We start from the raw sequence: 20,615 nt of genomic DNA, 5'->3' as shown, positions 1-20,615 counted from the left end.
ACATCATGATTAAAATGCCAAAGGTTAAAGACAAAGAGAGAATCTTAAAACAGCAATAGAAAATCAGTTAGTTACCCACAAGGGAGTGCCCACATGACTGTCAGCTCTTCTCAACAGAGACTTTGCAGGTCTGAAGGGATTGGCAAGAAATACTCAAAGTGATGAAAAGCGAGGACCTACAACCAAGATTACTCTATCCAGCCAAGTTATCATTTAGAATTGAAAGTCAGATAAAGAGCTTCCCAGACTAGTAAACGCTAAAGGAGTTCATCACCACTAAACCAGTACCACATGAAATGTTGAAGGTTCTTCTTTAAGAAGAAGAAGGAAAAAAGATAAAAATATATGAACAATAAAATGGCAACAAATACCTATCTATCAACAATTGAACCAAAAATCAAAATAAACAACCAAGGAATCTAATAAATAAAATAAACTGATGAATAAAATAGAACAAGAGGCATGGAAACCTGGAACAAGCTGATGTATCTCAGGGGGAAGGGGGGGATGGGAATAGATTCCACAGAACTTATATGCATACATGCATTACCCATGGACACAGAATATAGGGTGGTGAAGTCTTCCAGTGGTGTGGGATCTGGATGGAGGTAAGCAATGGGAGAATAGGGGCATATATCAGTAATACTCTCAACAATAAAGATTTTAAAAAGGAAAAAAATAAATAGAACAAAAATCATCATATCTTTATGGAACTACAATTTGGAATAGTTTGAAAAAGATTGGGGTTAATTCTTTGAATGTTATGTAAAACTCAACTTTGAAGCCAACCAGGCCAGGACTTTTGTTTGTTGGGGGTATATTATGTTTCAATTTCATTAGTTGTTATTGGCCTAGTCAAGTTTCCTGATTCTTCCTGATTGAGTTTTGGCAGGTTGTCTGTTTCTAGGAATTTGTCCATTTCATCCAGCTTGTCCAGATTTTTCATATAGATGTTCAAAGTATTTTCTTACAATTCTTTGTATTTCTATAATGTCAGCTGATACTTCATTTCTTTCATTTCTGATTTTATATATTTATTTGGGTACTATCTTTTTTTTCTTGATAAGTCTGGCTAAAGGTTCATCATTCAGGTTTATCTTTTCAAGGAACCAGCTCTCGGTTTCATTGATCTTTTGTATTTTTTTTTTTTTTTTAGTCTCTATGTCATTTATTTACTCACTGATCTTTAGTGTTTCCTTCCTTCTACTTACTCTGGGCTTTTCTTGTTTTTCTCTTTCTAATTCTTTAAGTTGCAAGGTTAGATTTTTTTATTTCATAATTTTCATGTTTCTTTTTTTTTTAAAATATTTTATTGATTTTTTACAGAGAGGAAGGGAGAGGGATAGAGAGTTAGAAACATCGATGAGAGAGAAACATCGATCAGCTGCTTCCTGCACACCCCCTACTGGGGATGTGCCTGCAACCAAGGTACATGCCCTTGACTGGAATCGAACCTGGGACCCTTGAGTCCACAGGCCAACGCTCTATCCACTGCGCCAAACCAGTCAGGGCATGTTTCTTGAAGTAAGTCTGTAATGCTATGAACTTTCAGGACTACTTTAGGTGTGTTCCATAGATTTGTGGTTATTGTATAATCTTTTTCATTTTTTCCAGGTAATTTTTTTTTATTTCTGCCTTGATATCATCTGTAGTCCACTCATTGTTTAATAACAAGCTATTTAGTCTCCATGTGTTTGAATGTTTTGAATTTTTTATAGTAGTTGATTTCTAGTTTCATGCTATTCTGTTCTGAGAAGATGCTTGATATGATTTCTATCTTCTTGAATATATTAAGACTTATTATGTGTCCTAACATGTGGTCTACCTTTGTGAATGATCCATGTGCACTTGAGAACAATTTCTATTCTGGCAAGTTGGGATATAATATTCTGTAAATATCAATTAAATTCATCAGATATCATGTGTCATTTAAGGCTGCTGTTTCCTTGTTGTTGTTGTTTTTTCTGGAAGATCTATCCAATGATAAAATCCCCTACACTGATTGTATTGCTACCTATCACTCCCTTAATATCTTCTAGGTGTTTTTGAATATATATATATATATATATATATATATATATATATATATATATTATATATGATGTGAATATATATGATATATATATATATATATATATATATATATATATGATGTGTGTATATGTATTTACCAAGGTTCTATCTTCTTGGTGAAATGATAACACTAGTATTATGTAGTGTCTTTCTTTCTCTCTTGTGGTATTTGTTTTGAAGTCTATTTTCTCAGTTATGAGTATTGATACTCCAGGTTTTTGTTTCATTTACACTCACATAGGAAATTTTTTCCATACTTTCACTTCTAGTCTAGTGTGTGTGAATCCTTTGTTCTGAAGTAGGATTCTTGTAGACAGAATATGTATGGGTAATGTTTCCTTATCTATTAAGTCATCCTATGTCTTTTGATTAGAGCATTTAGTCCATTTACATTTAAGGTTATTATTGATATGTACTTATTTATTGCCATTTTTCTTTATAAATATATTTCTTTCACTTTCTTCTTCTTCTTAAAGCACTCCCTTTAACATTTATTGCAATGCTGGTTTAGTTTTAATGTACTTCTTTAGCCTTATTTTATCTGGGAAGTTATTTTTTCCACCTTCAATTTAAAATAGAGTAGTCTTAAATTTTGGTCCCTGATTTTCATTACTTTGAATACTTCATGCCCATCACCTCTGGCCTGAAGTGTTTCTGTTGAGAAATCAGCTGACATTCTAATGCAGTGATGGCAAACCTCTGACACACGTGTCAGAGGTGACACGTGAACTCACCTCTTTTTTTTTTTTTGGTTGATTTTTCTTTGTTAAATGGCATTTAAATATATAAAATAAATATCAAAAATATAAATCTTTGTTTTACTATGGTTGCAAATATCAAAAAGTTTCTATATGTGACACGGCACCAGAGTTAAGTTAGGGTTTTTCAAAATGCTGACACACCGAGCTCAAAAGGTTCACCATCACTGTTCTAATCAGCACTTCTTTGTAGATAACTTTATATCTTCTTGCTTCCATTAAGATTCTTTCTTTGTCTTTAATACTTGTCAGTTTAATTATGATATGTCTTGGAGTGGGTCTCTTTGGGTTCAACTTGATTGGTACTATCTGTGATCCCTGATATTGTGTGAATTTTTCCTTCACCAGGTTAGTGAAGTTTTCTGTCATTGTTTCTTTTAACAGCTTTTCTCTTCCTTGATCACTTTCTTCTCTTTCTGGTACCCATGTGATGTGGATATTTTCACATTTCATGTTGTCCCCAAAGTTCCCTTACACTATTCTCCTGCTTTTTAATCCTATTTTCTTTTTGCTGTTCCATTTGGTGTTATTTTCCTACCTTGTCTTCCAAATCACTGATTCAATATTTTGCCTTTTTCAATCTACTTTTGATCTCTTCCAGTGTATTCTTTTTTGTTAATCCTTACCTGAGGATAATTTGTTATTGATTTTTAGAGAGAGTGGAAGGGAGGGGGTGAGACAGAGAGAGAGAAACATTGATGTGTGAAAGACATATTGATTGGTTGCCTCCTGGATGCATCCTGATCTGGGCTCGGAATCAAGCCTGAAACTGAAGTATGTGCCCTTGACCAGAATCAAATTTGTGACCCTTAGTCAATGGGCTGGTTTTCTATCCACTGAGCCAACCAGCTAAGGCTTTCCAGTGTATTCTTGATATCTGATATGTTATTCTTCATTTACGACTGTTTCTTACTCATGGTTTCAACTTCTTATTTCATTCTGCTGTAGTTCCTACTAAGTTCCTTGAAATTATTACTAACTTCCTTCAGCATCTTTATTACCATTAATTTGAACTCTATATCTGATAAATTGCTTGCTTCCATTTGGTTTTGGTCTTATTTTGGAGTTTCCTCCTTTTCTTTCATTTAGGGGTTGGTTCTTTATCTCCCCATTTTGCTGTCCTTTTTGATTTGTTTCTATGTATTAGATCAAAATGCTGTGCCTCCCAGTCTTCATGGGGTGGCCTTATGTATTAAGTGTTCTGTGGGACCCTGTGGCATAGAGTCTTTGGTCTTCTTAGTGGGGAATGTCCATTTTGTGGGTTATTTTGGTGCTCCTATTATAATTGGATCTTGATTGTTGTTGTCCAGTTCAAGGGTGGGATCTTCTCTCAGGCTATCTGACTGTCAGGCTCAACTCTCACCACATCATGCAAGCTGATGTGCAGGTGCTGACATAATAACAAAAAAACACAACACACCAAAACAAGAAACAAAATAAAAACATACAAAATACTCCTACAAGAACCACAAAAGAAAAGAGAATTAGGAAACAGACAGCAGAATAAGAATAAAAGGAAATTTAAAAGTAGGAGAAGGGAAGACAGGGGGGAATAAAAAGGAATATGAAAGGACCAATGTTTAAGAAAGAAAATAAGGATAAAGAATAGAGTAAGGAAAATGGTATACAAGAAAAGAGGAAGAAAAAAATATGAAAAGGGAAAAAAGGAGAAGTCAGAATAGCAAAAATATAAGAAGAGGAAAAAAGAAGAGAAAGCAGGAAAAAGAAGAAAAAAAATAGTGTGAGCGAAGGAAAGAGAAAATTAGAGATATGAAAGGAAAAAAGACTAAAATAATAGATCAATAAAGAAGAAAAATAAAGAAGGTAATGTAAAAAATGTGAAATGGCATTCATCTCAGCAGAGTTTGGCTCCTCCTGGGAGCTCCCTTTGGATCCTGCTCTTCTGTTGACAAGCTGTCCATTTTGTCTGTTGATTCTGGACCTTTTGTAAGGAACCTAAGTGCTAGCCACTGTCAGAAACTGTCCATATTTGGCTCTCAGCAACCTATTTAAAGTTTCAAGTGGTTTATAGTTTATGTCTTTCTCGACAGGACTTGGCTGCACGTGGGAAAGGCAAAGCTGCACCCTAAGTCTGATTTGTTAATAACAAAGATCTCCAGAATGGTTCAGCAAACTTTCTCAATGTCCCCAGTCTTTACCCCCACCTGCCTTCAACTGACGGCCAGCTGTCAGTCTTAATCACTGAAAAGTCTGTTTCTGAAAGGGCTTTAGGCAGAATCTGGAGTATAAGACCTCGTGTCTCCCATGAAGGGCAGGTGTAATTCAAATTTTAGGGAAAGTGGTGGGTGTGTTTCCCAGTCCCAGAACTACTCCTCTGATAGTGTCCCATAATATTTCTTTGTTCTCATCTGGACAGAGATCATCATATGTAGTTCAATGGGATATGCCCTGAAAACTGGAGTTTCTATCAGCTCTCTAGTGAGAAGGAAGCAACAGTCAGGTCCCTGGACAGTCAAGAGGATGGATCCATCCCAAACCAGTCATTGAGGCTCCCTGGGACTTGTCAACCCTGTAGGCTTGTCTTCTGCTGTTGTCTTCTCTTCAAGGGTTGAGACACAGGGTGTGGCAAGCAGGGTTCATGATGGTGGGTGAGCTGTATCCCATAGGGTGAGGTATTTTCCTTTTCCTGAGCTATAGCTTCTGGGAAGGACCTTCACTTTTCAGGAAAAAATTTCTTCTTTAGTTAGGGGAGTTACAACTGACTGCAGGTCTCCTAAACACTGCCTTTCCACATCTTCCCCCAATGCTTCCCACACCAGCCTGTCCTCAGACAACTCCAGTCTATATCACCCTCCTTTCACTGAAGCCTTGGTTGAGTAGCTGCAAAAAAATTCTGTGGTCTTGGTTTAAAAATAAACCAAAAACTTTATGTCTTTATTTCTTCCCTGGTGGCCAGGAGCCCCACTGCCCTTCTTGGCTGAATGTTACATGGGCCTTTGTTCTCACCTCTTGTGCTTCAGACTGAGGTGTCCAGCCTGTGTTCCAGTCCTTGGTCCTCTCAGGCAAACCTCACGCCCACAGCCAAGAGATTTCTACTCACTCTTGACATGCCACCCATGGATGCTGGGCCAGCCCCTCTTGCAGCCTTGCCCTTCCTTCCTATCTCTGGTGGTTTCTCTCATTCCTTGTTATAAGTCTCCTCAGCTGGACTTCAATTGGTGATTCCAGGTGAATGTTCCCCAATTTAGTTTTATTTCAGTCTGGCCCTGGAGGAGATGCATGAAAGGTCTGCCTATTCCGCAACCATCTTCTCTTCCTGTATTTTATTATTTTGTATGCTATAAGGAGGTGGTCTACTTTCATTTTTTTGCATGTATCTGTCCAATTATCCCTGCACCATTTATTGAAGGAAGTGTCTTTACCCCACTGTATGTTCTTATCTCCTTTGCCAAATATTCATTGAACATATAGGGTTTGGGTTTATTTCTGGGCTCTCTATCCTGTTTTATTTATCTTCAAGTTTGTTTTTATGCCAGTATCATGCTTTAAAAATAATTATGCCTTGTAGAATAATATCAGATAGTACAATACCTCCACATTTCTTTTGTTTGCTTTTTTCTCAAGATTATCGAGCTTTCTCTAGGTCTTTTGTGATTTCATATAATTTTTTTTTCATAGAAACATAGGTTTATTTTGATAGAGACATGCTGAATATAAAGGGCTGAAATAAATGAGTCATCATTAACATAAAATAATAGAACATTTTAATAAAAATAATATTTTTCTTGAACATTAACTTACTAGACACTGAATAACTGCACAAATTAATAAGCATAACACAAATAAAGCTATTTTTCTTTTTTAAAAATGTTTTTCTTTATTGATTAAGGTATTACATATGTGTCCTTATCCCCCAGTTGCTGCTCCACCCCCCATTCATGCCCTCACCCCCCTGGTGTCTGTGTCCATTGGTTAGGCTTATATGCATGCATACAGGTCCTTTGGTTGAAATATTTGTTCTAGTTCTACGAGATATGCCATTGGTATTTTGATAGAAATTGTTTTGAAACTATGGATTGCTTTGGCTACTATAAATATTTTAATGAAGTTAATTTTTCTTATTCATGATCACAGCATGTGCTTCCACTTATTTCTATCTTTCTCAATTTTTTTCTTCAGTATCTTCCAAATTTTCAAGTACATGTCTTTCATTTTTTTGGTTAAATTTATTTCTATGTATTTTGTTGTTGTTGCAATTGTAAATGGCATTGATTTATTAGTTTCTCTTTCTGATAGTTCATTATTGGTGCATAAAATTGCCACCAATTTCTGAACATTAATTTTGTATCCTGCCATTTGGCTGAATTCATTCCTCAAATGTAGCAATTTTGTTGGTGGAATCTTTAGGGTTATTTATATACAGTTTAATGTCATCTGCAAATAATGACAATTTTACTTCTTCCTTTCTAATTTTGATGACTTTTCTTTTTCAATGATTTTTCTTTCTAGAACTTCCAGTGCTATGTTGAATAGAATTGGTAAAGGTAGACATCACTATCTTGTTCCTGAGCTTAATGGAAATACTTTTAGTTTTGGCCCAATATGTATGATGTTGGCTGTAAGTTTGTCATATATGGCCTTTATTATGTTGAGGTATTTTCTCTCTATTCACACTATGCTGAAAGTTTTTATCATTAATAGGTGCTGCATTTTATCAAATCCTTTTCTGGAAACCGGTTTGGCTCAGTGGATAGAGAGTTGGCCTGCGGACTGAAAGGTCCCAAGTTCGATTCCGGTCAAGGGCTTGTACCTGGGTTGCGGGCACATCCCCAGTAGGAGATGTGCAGGAGGCAGCTGATCGATGTTTATAACTCTCTATCTCCCTCACTTCCTCTCTGTAAAAAATCAAATCCTTTTCTGCATTTATTTATATGAAAATGTGATTTTTATTCTTCCTTTTATTTATGTGGTGAATCACATTTATTGATTCACAAGTATTGTACCAACCTTGCATTCCTAGAATAAAATCCCACTTGATATGGTGTATCATCTTTTCAATGTATTGCTGGTTCTGGTTTGCTAATATTTTGTTGAGGATTTTAACATCTATCTTCATCAGGGATATTGGTCTATAATTTCCTTTCTTTGTGGTGTTTTTATCTGGTTTCCAAATTAGGATAATGTCAGCCTCATACAATGAGCTTGGGAGTCTTCCTACCTGTGTGTGTGTGTGTGTGTGTGTGTGTGTGTGTGTGTGTGTGTGTGTGTTTCATCTTTTTATAAAGTTGAATTTATTGGTGTATCCAAGAATCACGACCGCTCAGGAGGAGGCTGTATCACAACCACTCAGAAGGAGCTGCTCACACAGATGGGCAGGAGGGGACTGCCTGCCTCCCCCACCCCAGTGGCTGCGGGGAGGCTGGGGCTGGGGGTGGGCCAGAGTGGAGACACAACACACAGGAGTGTCTGCCCCTACCCCAGCAGACACAACATGGCGGCCGGGGGCATGTTCCAAGCAGCTGCCGCGTGGCTCGGAGCACATCCCCACCCCAGCCGACAAAATGTGGCGGCCAGGGCTACATGAGTCAGGCGCGGGTCCCAGCCCTGAACAGGGTGCCTCCTCACATGGCATGCTGGGCCTCTAGCTGGTTGATAAAATTATACGTTATAGGTATACAATTCCACAATACATTAACTGTATATTTTATTATGAGTTTACTACCCTGTTAAGTCTTCTTTCATCACCATTTATCCCCTCCTTTACATTCTTCTACCATCCTTATACCCTCTTCCTTCTGTGTGCAGGAGTCTTTTGTTCTTTGTCTAATCCCTTCACTGTTTTCACCCAGCCCACATAACCCTCCCTCTGACAGCAATCAATCTGTGCTTTAAATCCATAAATTTGTCTCCACTTTGTTCACTTTGTTCATTATATTCTATAGTAGAGGCCCGGTGCATGAAATTCATGCATGGGGGGGGTGTCCCTCAGCCAGGCCTGCACCCTCTCCAATCTGGGACCCCTTGGGGGATGTCCGACTGCTGATTTAAGCCTGATCCCTGTGGGACATCTCTCTCACAATCCGGGACTGCTGGCTCCTAACTGCTCGCCTGCCTGCCTGCTTGCCCCTAACCGCTTCTGCCTGCCATCCTGATCACTCCCAACTGCCCTCCTCTCCCAGCTTGGTCACCCCAAACTGCCCTCCTCTGCCAACCTGGTTGCTCTTAACTGCCCTCCGCTGAAGGCCTGGTCCCCCCCAACTGCCCTTCCCTGCAGGACTGGTAGCCCTCAACCGCCCTACCCTGCTGGCCTGATTGCCCCTAATTGCCCTCCCATGCCAGCCTGTTCATCCCCAACTGCCCTCCCCTGCCAACCTGATCACCCACATGTGCCCTCCCCTGCTGGCCTGATTGCCCACAACTGCCCTCCCCTGCTGGCCATCTTGTGGTGGCCATCTTTTGACAGCCATCTTGTGGTGGCCATCTTGTGATGATGTGCATGATGCCACATAGGCTTTTATACTATAGGATATTGAGTTATTTGAAAGGCAGATTTTCTTTGAATGTTTGCAAAAATTCACCTGTGAAGCCATCTAATCAAGGAACTTTGTTAGTTCATAGATTCTTTTATTACTAATTCAAATTTACTAGCTGTAATCAGTGCTCAGATTTTCTGATTCTTCCTTGTACAGATTTGGAAGATTGTATGTTTCTAGGAATTTACCCATTTCAACCTGGTTGTCCAATTTGTTGGCATATAATACTTCATAATATTTACTTTCAATCCTTTATATTTCTGCGGTGTCAGTTGTGACTTTTCTTTCATTATTGATTGCATTTCTTTTAATCCTCTTTCTTCTTTTCTTTATGAGTCTGGTTAAAGGCTTGTCAAACTTGGTCCTTTTCAAAGAACCAGCTCTTGATTTCATTGATATTTTGTGTTTTTGTTTTGTTTGTTTAGTTTTTAGTCTCTATGTCATTTATTTCCACTGTAATCTTAATTTCCTTCCTTCTCCTACCTATGGGCTTGGCTTGTTGTTCTTTTTCTAGTTTTTTTTTTTTTTTTTAAGTGTAGTGTTAGATTATTTTTTAAAGCATATTTTATTGATTTTTTTACAGAGAGAAAGAGAGAGGGATAGAGAGTTAGAAACATCAATAAGAGAGAAACATTGTTCAGCTGCCTCCTGCACAACCCTAACTAGGGATGTGCCCACAACCAAGGTACATACCCTTGTCCTGAATCGAAACTGGGACCTTTCAGTCCACAGGTAGGTGCTCTATCCACTGAGCCAAACAGGTTAGGGTGAGGTTAGATTATTTTTTGAGATTTTTATTGCTTCCTGAGGGAGTCCTGTGTTTCAATGAATTTTTCACTTAAGACTACATTCAGTGCATCCTATATTTTGGTGGTTTCTACATTTTCATTTGTCTCAAAATAACTATTGGATTCTTCCTTGATCACATTGTGGACCATTTATTGTTTAGTAACCTGTTATTTAGCCTCCATGTTTTCCTTTTTTTGTAATTGATTCTTTCTTTCACATTATTGTGGTCTGAGAGGATGCTTGATAGGATTTCAATCTTCTTGAATAAATTAAGACTTATATTCAACCTTGAATGGCATCTATCTTAGAGAATAATACATCTGCACTTGAAAAGAATGCATATTCTTCTGATTCAGGATGAACTGCCCTGTAAATATAAATTAAATCAATATGGTCTAGTGGTAATTTAAGGTTGCTGTTTCCTTGTTGATTTCTGGTCTGAAAGATTGATCCATAGATGTCAATGGTGTATTAAATTCCCTTATTAACACTGTGTTACTGTCTATCACTGCCTTTATGTCTATCAAGATTTTATTTAAATACTAGAGGCTCAGTGCACAAAAATTTGTGCACTTCAGGGGTGGGGTCCCTCAGCCTGGCCTGTGCCCTCTCACAGTCTGGGGCCCCTTGGGGGATGACTACCTGCTGGTTTAGGCCTGCTCCCTGGGGAATTGGGCCTAAGATGGCAGTCAGACATCCCTCTGGAAGCCCGGGAGCCCTCGGGGGATGTCCACTTGCTAGTGGGGAGCAGGCCTAAGCTTCAGTTGGACATCCTTAGCACTGCTGAGGAGGCAGGAGAGGCTCCCACCACCACCACTGTACTGGCAGCCATCAGCCTGGCTTGTAGCTGAGCAGAGCTCCCCCCGTGGGAGCGCACTTACCACCAGGGTGCAGCTCCTGCATTGAGTGTCTGCCCTCTAGTGGTCAGTGTGTGTCATAGTGACCAGTTATTTGCAGTCTTTCTGCTGTTAGGGTCAGTTTGCATATTACCCTTTTATTATATAGGATAGAGGCCTGGTACATGGGTGGGGGCTGGCTGGTTTGCCCTGAAGGGTGTCCCGGATCAGGGTGAGGGTCCTGCCAGGGTGCCTGCCCAGCCTGGGTGAGGGGCTGATGGGTGTTTTCAGGCTGGTCACACCCCATTCAGGGTGGGGGTCCCCACTGGTGTGCCTGGACAGCCTGGGTGAGGGGCTGATGGCTGTTTGCAGGCTGGTCAAGCTGCCCCAGTGGGGATCCTCACCCCATGGAGGTTTGGCCATCCTGGGTGGGGGGCTGATGGCTGTTTTCAGGCTGGCCAAGCCACCCGGTGACGGAAGCTCCCAGCCTCTCCTTTTTTCTTTTTCTTTTAATTCTGGGATTTATTTACCTTCTATAATTGAAACTTTGTTGTCTTCAGTGGAGCACAGAGCTGGTTTCAGCTCGCTCCAGCTCCATGGCCATGGCCGGCTGAAAGCAGGTATCTGGGGCTTATTTATCTTCTATAATTGAAAATTTGTTGCCTTCAGTGAAACTCAGAGCCAGCCGGGAAGCTTGGTTTCCTACATCACTGGAGCAACCAAGCCTCCTGCTGGCTTCAGCTCCGTGACTGCTGGCCGCCATCTTGGTTGGGTTAATTTGCATATAATCGCTCTGATCGGCTGGTGGGCATGGCTTAAGGTGTAGCGAAGGTACGGTCAATTTTCATGTTTGTCTTTTATTATATTAGACTAGAGGCCCGGTACACAAAAATTTGTGCACTTGGGGGGGTTCCCCCAGCCCAGCCTGTGCCCTCTCACAGTCTAGGACCCCTCAGGGGATGACCATCTGCTGGCTGAGGCCTGCTTCCCAGCAGATTGGGCCTAAGCTGACAATCAGACATTCCTCTGGCAGCCCAGAAGCCCTCGGGGGATGTCCACTTGCCAGTGGGGAGCAGACCTAAGCTGCAGTCGGACATCCTTAGCACTGCTGAGGAGGCAGGAGAGGTTCCCACCACCACCGCTGTACTGGCAGCCATCAGCCTGGCTTGTAGCTGAGCAGAGCTCCCCATGTGAGAGCGCACTAACTACCAGAGGGCAGCTCCTGCATTGAGCGTCTGCCCCCTGGTGGTCAGTGTGTGTCATAGTGACCAGTTATTTGCAGTCTTTCTGCTGTTAGGGCCAGTTTGAATATTACCCTTTTACTATATAGGATAGAGGCCTGGTGCACGGGTGGGGGCCAGCTGGTTTGCCCTGAAGGGTGTCCCGAATCAGGATGGGGGCCCCACTTGGGTGCCTGGCCAGCCTGGATGAGGGGCTGATGGCTGTTTTCAGGCTGCCCGCACCCCCTTCAGGGTGGCGGTTCCCACTGGGATGCCTGGCCAGCCTGGATGAGGGGCTGATGGCTGTCTTAAGGCTGCCCGCACGCCCTTCAGGGTGGAGGTTCTCAGTGGGGTGCCTGGCCAGCCTGCATGAGGGGCTGAGGGCTTTTTTAAGGCTGCCCGCACGCCCTTCAGGGTGGAGGTTCTCAGTGGGGTGCCTGGCCAGCCTGGATGAGGGGCTGAGGGCTGTTTTAAGGCTGCCCGCAACCCCTTCAGGGTGAGGGTCCCCACTGGGGTGCCTGGCCAGTCTGAATGAGGGGCTGAGGGCTGTTTTCAGGCAGGCCCATCCTGCAACTGAAGCTCCCAGTCTCTCCTTTTTTTCTTTTTTCTTTTTTTATTCTGGTATTTATTTACCTTCTGTAATTGAAACTTTGTTGTGGCTCCAGGTCCGAGGCTGGCTGGCTGAAAGCCGGTATCTAGGGTTTGTTTAGGTTCTATAATTGCAACATTGTTGCATCCGGAGCTCAGAGCTTGGTGGGGAACCTTGGCTTCCTCCATTGCCGGGGCAACCAAGCCTCATGTTTGCTTCAGCTGCGTGGCTGCCAGCCGCCATCTTGGTTGGTTGCATATCACGCTGATTAGCCAATGGGAAGTGTAGCAGAGGTATGGTTAATTACCATGTTTGTCTCTTATTAGATAGGATTATGTGTTTATATGTTGGGTGCACTTATGTTTATAAGAGTTATATCCTATTGTTGGATTGATCCCATTAGAATTATGTAATGCCCTTCTTTGTTTTATTTTTAGCTCTTATTTTAAGTCCATTTTGTCTAAGTATTGCTACCCCAGCTTTTTTCATTTCCATTTCAATGCATTTTATTGCTCCATTTTAGTCTGTGTGTATCTTTTATTATGAGGTCATTCTTTTGTAGACAGTGTATAGCTGAATCATGTATTCTTATCCATTCAGCTAACCTAATTTTTTGAGTTGGAGCATTTAATCTGTTTATATTTAAAGTAATTATTGATAAGTATTTACTCATTGCTTTTTTATTTTTTATACCTATGTTCTCCTCTCTCTTATTTTTTAAAAAAAACCTTAGTAAGCAGAAGTAAGGAAATAATAAAGATCAGAGCAGAGATAAACGACATAGAGGCAAAAAAAAAAAAACAAACACAAAACAATACAATACAAGAGATCAACAAAACCAAGAGCTGGTTCTTTGAAAGGATAAACAAGATTGATGAACCTCTAGCCAGGCTCACCAAGAAACAAAGAGAGATGACCCATTTAATCAGAAATGAACTGCCACCCAGAGGCTGAGCCACAAACTGACTCTTTGCTAAATACAAATTAAAACAGTCTGGGACACAAATACGGCCTGTAGAAATGAAAGGATGAAATAACAACAGACCCCACAGAAATACAAACGATTATGAAAAAATACTATGAACAACTTTATTCCAACAAAATGGAAAACCTAGATGAAATGGACATATTCCTAGAAAAATACAAGTTCCCAAAACTCAGTCAAGAAGAATCAAAAAAACCTGAATAGGCCTATAACTACCAAAGAAATTGAAGCAGTGATCAAAAACTTTCCAGCAAACAAAAGCCCTGGTCTGGACTGCTTTACAGGGGAGTTCGACCAAGCATTAAAAGAAGAACTAAAACCTATCCTCCTCAGACTATTCCATAAAATTCAAGAGAAAGGCAACTTCCAAGCTCTTTCTATAAAGGCAGCATTACCCTAATTCCAAAACCAGATAAATACACCACAACAAAGAGAATTACAGGCCAATATCCTTGATGAACATAGATGCTAAAATCCTCAACAAAATTCCAGCAAATCAGATTTAGCATTACATTAGAAAGATCATACACCATGACCAAGTGCGATTTATTTCGGGGATGTAAGGATGGTACAATATCTATAAATCAATAAATGTGATACATCACATAAACAAACTGAGAGACAAAAATCACATAATCATATCAAAAGATGCAGAAAAAGCATTTGACAAAATCCAACACCCTTTCTTGATAAAAACTCTCAGCAAAGTGGGAATAGAGGTATCATACCTCAACATAATGAAAGCCTCACATGACAAACTTACAGCCAACATCATACTCAATGGGCCAAAACTAAATCCATTTCCCCTAAGAACAGGAACAAGACAGGGATTCCCACTTTCACCACTCCTGTTTGACATAATACTGGAAGTGCTAGCCATAGCGATCAGACAAGAAGAAAAAATAAAAGGCATCCAAATTGGAAAAGAAGAAGTAAAACTGTCCTTATTCACAGATGGCATGATATTGTACTCAGAAAACCCCAACGACTCCATAAAAAACTACTAGACCTAATAAATGATTTTGGCAATGTAGCAGGATACAAAATTTACACGCAGAAATCTATGGCCTTTTATACACCAATAATGAACTCACAGAAAGAGAAGCGAAAAAAAAACAACAAACCAAAAACAACAATCCCATTTACCATTGCAACAAAAAAATTAAGATACCTAGGAATAAACTTAACTAAGGATGTAACACACCTATACTCAGAAAACTACAGGACATTGTAAAAAAGAGATAGAGGAAGGCATAAACAAAAGGAAGAACATACCATATTCATGGATTGCTAGAACCAACATCATTAAAATGTCCATACTACCCAAAGCAATCTACAGATTCTATGAAATCTCCATTAAAATACCAGTGACACATTTCAAAGATCTAGAATAAACTCTCCAAAAATTCATCTGGAATAAAAAAAGACTCCGAATAGCCATAGCAATGCTAAGAAAGAAGAACAAAGTTGGAGGGGTCACATTACCAGATATCAAGCTATATTACCAAGCCACGATTCTGAAAACTGCCTGGTACTGGAAAAAGAACAGACATATAGACCATTGGAACAGAACAGAGAACAGAGAACTCAACCCAAGCCATTATGCTCAATTAATATTTGACAAAGGAGCCAAGAACATACAATGGAGTCAAGATATTCTCTTCAATAAATGGTGCTGGGAAATTTGGTCATATACATGCAAAAAAATAAACTATATCACCAACTTATACCATACACAAAAACAAACTCAAAATGATCCTAGGACTTAAATGTAAGATGGGAAGCCATCTTGGATTCTCTATTGATTTCTTTAACAAAAGCTTTGTTAGTGCAGAATTGAAGTTGATAGGAAGGATTGATGAGCAAGTGGGAAGTGAGAAAAGAACAAGAATAGACAACCCTTTTTTGTATTTTTCTCTTTTTTTATTTTGTTTGTCTTTATTTTAATTATTCAAGTGATATATGAGTATATTTTTTATTTTTAACAAATACCTCTATTTACTTATTGTTCATTTATTTTTAGGGTACAATATATTTTCTAGGAATTATTTATTCTTCAGAGAGAGTTTATAAGTGATGAACATTCAGATTCCTTTAGTGTCTAGTTTGTTCTTACACTATGATGATTTTTGGCTGGTGTATTATTTTAATAAAGGACAAATATTAGAGTATAAATGTGATTATTTTCCTTTTACATATGTGGACCTTTACATGTAGACACACTCTTCTTATATAAACACCCAAGAAAGCTTTTATATTACCTGTCATTCTCTCAAGGCGAAAGGAGAAGAAAAGTGAGAGTCGCTAGCTAGAGAAGGTAGGAAAGTTCAGTAATCACTCCAGGTAGGCTGCAGAATAAGCTGACAGTGGTAAAGAGTTATAAACTGTCAGGTGGAAAATTTGATTCCAAAAACAGTATCATAGTCTGGGTAGGTACAATGTTGATTCAGGCCATTTCAGAGAGCAAAGTTTCAGGACATCCTTCTTAAAGGTCCAGCTGAGATCCCTTTTCATTTTGTTGGTGGTCTCTTTTGCTGTACAGAAATTTTTATTTTGATGTAGTCCCATTTGTTCATATTTCCCTTTGTTTCTCTTGCCCTAGGTGATATATCAGTGAAAATTCTGCTATGTGAGATATCTGAGATTTTGCTTCCTATGGTTTCTTCTAGGATTTTTATGGTGATAAGTAGAGGAGAGAATAAAAAAGCCATGGTACATTTACACAATAGAATACTATGCAGCTGTAAAAAAGAAGGATCTCTTACCCTTCAAGACAGCATGGAGGGACCTGGAGAGTACTATGCTAAGCGAAATAAGCCAGTCAGAGAAAGACAAAGTATCTAATGATCTCACTTATGTGTATAATATAATGAACAAAATAAACTGATGAACAGAATAGACCCAGGGACATAGAAGCATGGAATAGACTGATGAATCTCAGAGGGAAGTGGGAGGGAGATTAACCAAAGAACTTATATGCATATATGAATGCTAGAGGCTCAGTGCATGAAATTTGTGCATGGGGGGGCCTTCAGCCCAGCCTGCACCCTCTCACAGTCCAGGACCCCTCAGGGGATATCCACCTGCCAGCTAAGGCCCATTTCCCATGAGGCATGGGCCTAAGCTAACAGTTGGAAATCACCCTTGCAGTCCAGGACCCCTCGCTCCTTACCGTCCGACTGCTCACTGCTCCTTACCACTCACTGCTCATTACCAGCTCCTTAGCGCTGCCATGGAGGCAGGCGAGGCTCCCACCACTGCATTCACCTGCTGTGAGCCCTATCTTTCTGTGTAGTTGTCTGCAGGCCAACTGCTCTTTTCCTTCTCACTTAGTGTGAGCAGCATGTGAGGGCAGAGTGCACTGTCATGGAATGCAGAGGGCTGTCCGGAGCTGAGGGGAGTGGACAGGCCCATGGTGTGAGAGGTGGACACACAGAATGCTATCTCACCCAATTGTGGGGCAGCTTGGCTGGCTTTCATCTGCTTGACCCCACCCAGAGAGGGACCAAGCAGGGTGTCCACCTTTCCATTCTCCATCCTTCTATCTGTGACACCTGTCACCCTTGCCAGGCCTCCCCCAAAGTGAGTTCAGCTCAATACCTGAATGTAACGGGGCATGGGGGGGACCTCCACTCCAGTGACCCCTGATTCCAAGGTACAGGTCCTGGTCGACTGGACCTGATCTCAGGATGGTGGCCACAGCTGCAGAACACAGATCTGTTTCAAGAAAAGTTGGGAATGTAGAGTTACATATGAGCCCCTTTTCCAAAAGGTGGCAGTTTATTCACATTGTGGCAAAGACACCTTCAAGAGTAACATAAATGGGTAAAGTCAGGGCCAAACAGGGCCATTTCCTCATCCAATCTCTCTGAGGTGCATGGACAGAACCAAGTCTCAGCTCTTCCCAGGACACTTCTGGAGTTTTTTTAAGCCTAAAGGACAGTAGTCTGTCTCCATTCTTGTTCTTTGGGATTTTTTCATCATCGGATAAAAGGATCCATACATTGGGGCAATCCTCTTGAGATACAATATTCCAGTTGCACTCATGGGATGATGACAGCACCCCTCAGAGGGAGGAAGCCAACAGATGGGGAGCAGGGAATTCTGAAAACCAAAATGATGACAGAGATGCTAAGCCTTTCTTTCATGTGTCTGACACCTCTCTTTAGGTGGTCTGCAGGCCGGGTGTCTGCTGGACCTTTACCACTTGATGTCCTGGCAGGCTGCCGTGGGCCCTGTTAGGTGGTATGCAGGGCTGCCTGGGCCTGGGGGCAGTCGCCCCCTCTGCCCCATCCACTCCTGGTACAGCTCCTGCACATGGGTGCTGGTCTCCGGGGGCTACACCGGGATGGCAGAGTAGATGCCTTCCATCTGCCACAGCAGTGCCCTGCCTGCACACCTGTCGTCCACCCGGGCTTGGCCCCTGCCACTTGGGTATGCCCGGCTCAGGCCAGGACCTCCACGAAGTGGCAGGGGAACTTGCCCCTCTACAGCTTCAGGACCACTTCTGGATGTTCTGAAAGCTGTAAGCAGCCTTAAAACATAGCAGAACCTCTTCATCCCTTTCAAGGGTGGCCTCCTGGAAGTCTGTGTTCCTCAGGGTGCAGTAGGTGAGCACTCCCACATCCTTGTTGAACAGCTCCTCGGCCATGTGCCTGAAGATATGTGCCAGGTACCCATCAGAACTGGCACCCTCATGGATCCTCACCTCCTTCTCCTTCATGTCTCCAAACAGAGTGTCCATGGTGGCGTCATTTGAGGCAAGGTCACTTTGCTCCATTATCTGGGCAATTTCACCCGAAGTTCACAAGCAGTCAGCACCCTGGGAACTGTGTGAAGCTGTGGGAACATCTTCTCATAGGGCCTCCAGTTTCTTGTCAGAACATGAGGCCACGATGACGTGGAAAATCTTGTCCGAGGACAGGTTCTGCTGTCTGGTGAAGTAATTCTTCACCAGAGAGCCCATGATTTGCTGGGGAGGCTTGGCCATGCAGAGGTGGGGGGTGATGGGTGACTCAGCACATGCTCTGCATATCGGTCCCAGCTGGGGTAGGTGGAGGTCAGCATAGGTTACCGTGGCTCTTCCTCACGGTGCTGGCAGTACTGACACAAATTCCTTCTGACTCTCCATAATGCTGAAGTCCGCAGCTATCATGTCAAAGACAATGCACCTCAAGGCTTTTGAGAAAGCCACAGAGCTTTCTGGATGCATTAGTGACACTGAGGCTGAATTTAGCAGCAAAATAAGGCAGAGACTGAGGACACATGGACACTGCCAGCACTTTGTGCTGTGCGGTATCACATTTCTTATTAAGGTTCATAACACAGAAGAAGTCCTTGGTGTTCTGTTGAGAAACTTGGACTCCTTTCTCTGCAGTCACACAACTGTCACACTCCAAGCAGTCACTCAGAAATATCTTTGCGTCATCCACCTTATGGAATTCTCCCTTCTCTCAGTTCTCCTGAGCTGGACTCTGGACATTGACTACGCCATTCTCTTGGTCATCGGTTTTTGTTTTTTTATTACATTCCTTCCGTGTGCAGTGATCACACTTCATCTGGAGTGGGGAGGGCGGGGGCCAGCTCGAGTGACCTGGAGGATGCACAGAGAGAGCAGTCAGTCACTGCTGGTCGCCCCTGGTGATGCTGGCACTATCCTTTCTTCCTTGTGGAGCGTCTAGGGAAGGGGAAGGAGCTGCAGTGCCCAAGGCCGAGTTCCAAGAGGCCTGCAGCACTGTCGGGATTGTGCCAAAGGTGCTGATCCTTTGGTGCCTGGCCTGTTCTCTGGAGATTGAACCTACAGGACTACTAAGGAAGCCAGTCCCCAGTTCTGCCCTGTCTCCACCACTGATTGAGTGGAGTCTAAGGGCCAGCAGGAGCAACCAAGAGGCCTGCCTTTCAGCTGCTCACCAGTTCCCAGGCCACTAACTCTGTTTCCCTATTAACCATCCCCTGATCAATGGGAGCCTGTGGGCCAGGGGAGGGACCAAATGGTCTGCCTTCCACCTGCCTGCTCACTAGTTACTGCTGTCATGGATTCATTGGAGCTTGAGGGACCCTGGTTCCCCTGTTAGTCATCCCCTGACCAATGGAGCCCCCTGACCAATGGAGCCTGGGGGCTGGGGAATGGACCAGTCGTTACAGACCCTGGGTTTTTATATATTAGGATAGCCCATAGACATAGACAATTGTGTGGTGAAAGCTTGGGGGTGGGGGTAGGAGTTGGGTAGAAGGGGCCAATGGGGGGGAAAAGAGGGAGGGCACCTGTAATACTTCCAATAATAAAGATAACTTAAAAATATATACATAAAAAGTCCAGCTGGGTGTCATCCTCATGCCTACTACAAGTAGTGAGATACAACATTCCAATAAAAAATGGGGAAAGGTTATGTGAAAATACAGAAAACTAATTAAAATGGCCCTTAAACTTATAAAAATGTGCTCAACCACCATCACAGTAAGAGAAATGCCAAAATTACACTATTAGCACAAAATTTTCATTATTAGATCTGCAAAACCCCCCAAAAACCAAAGAACAAACAAAAACAAAACAAAACAACGTTTTGCAACATACTCTCTTGACAAATCTATGGGAGGAAATTCTCATACAGTGCTAGTGGGAGAATGAAATGACAATCCTTAAGGGGAATACTTTGGCAGTGCTTGTCAAAATTCTAAATGCATGTATAAATAAACACTGGAAGGTGATATTAGAAACTAACAAAAGGTTTTACCACCTATGTGGTGGTTGGGGATTGTAGAAACTGGTAGATAGGAATGTGGAGAAAAAAAGTGCATGTGGGACACATACATGCATAACCATGGACAGACAATAGTACAGTGAAAGCCTGAGGAGGGAGCAGGAGCCAAT

At 41.7% G+C, this 20,615-nt stretch overlaps 1 pseudogene; it reads right to left on the bottom strand.

Annotated features, from left to right (window-relative positions):
• Nucleotides 1–17,982: 17,982 nt before the first annotated feature.
• On the bottom strand, nucleotides 17,983–19,302 carry LOC132224459 (nuclear prelamin A recognition factor-like; annotated as a pseudogene).
• Between the last annotated feature and the right edge of the window lie 1,313 nt (nucleotides 19,303–20,615).

This window comes from Myotis daubentonii, chromosome X (genome assembly GCF_963259705.1).
Source record: "Myotis daubentonii chromosome X, mMyoDau2.1, whole genome shotgun sequence".
NCBI lineage: Eukaryota > Metazoa > Chordata > Mammalia > Chiroptera > Vespertilionidae > Myotis > Myotis daubentonii.
The sequence above is the reverse complement of the archived record's forward strand: the minus strand, read 5'-3'. Positions and strand labels throughout refer to the sequence as shown.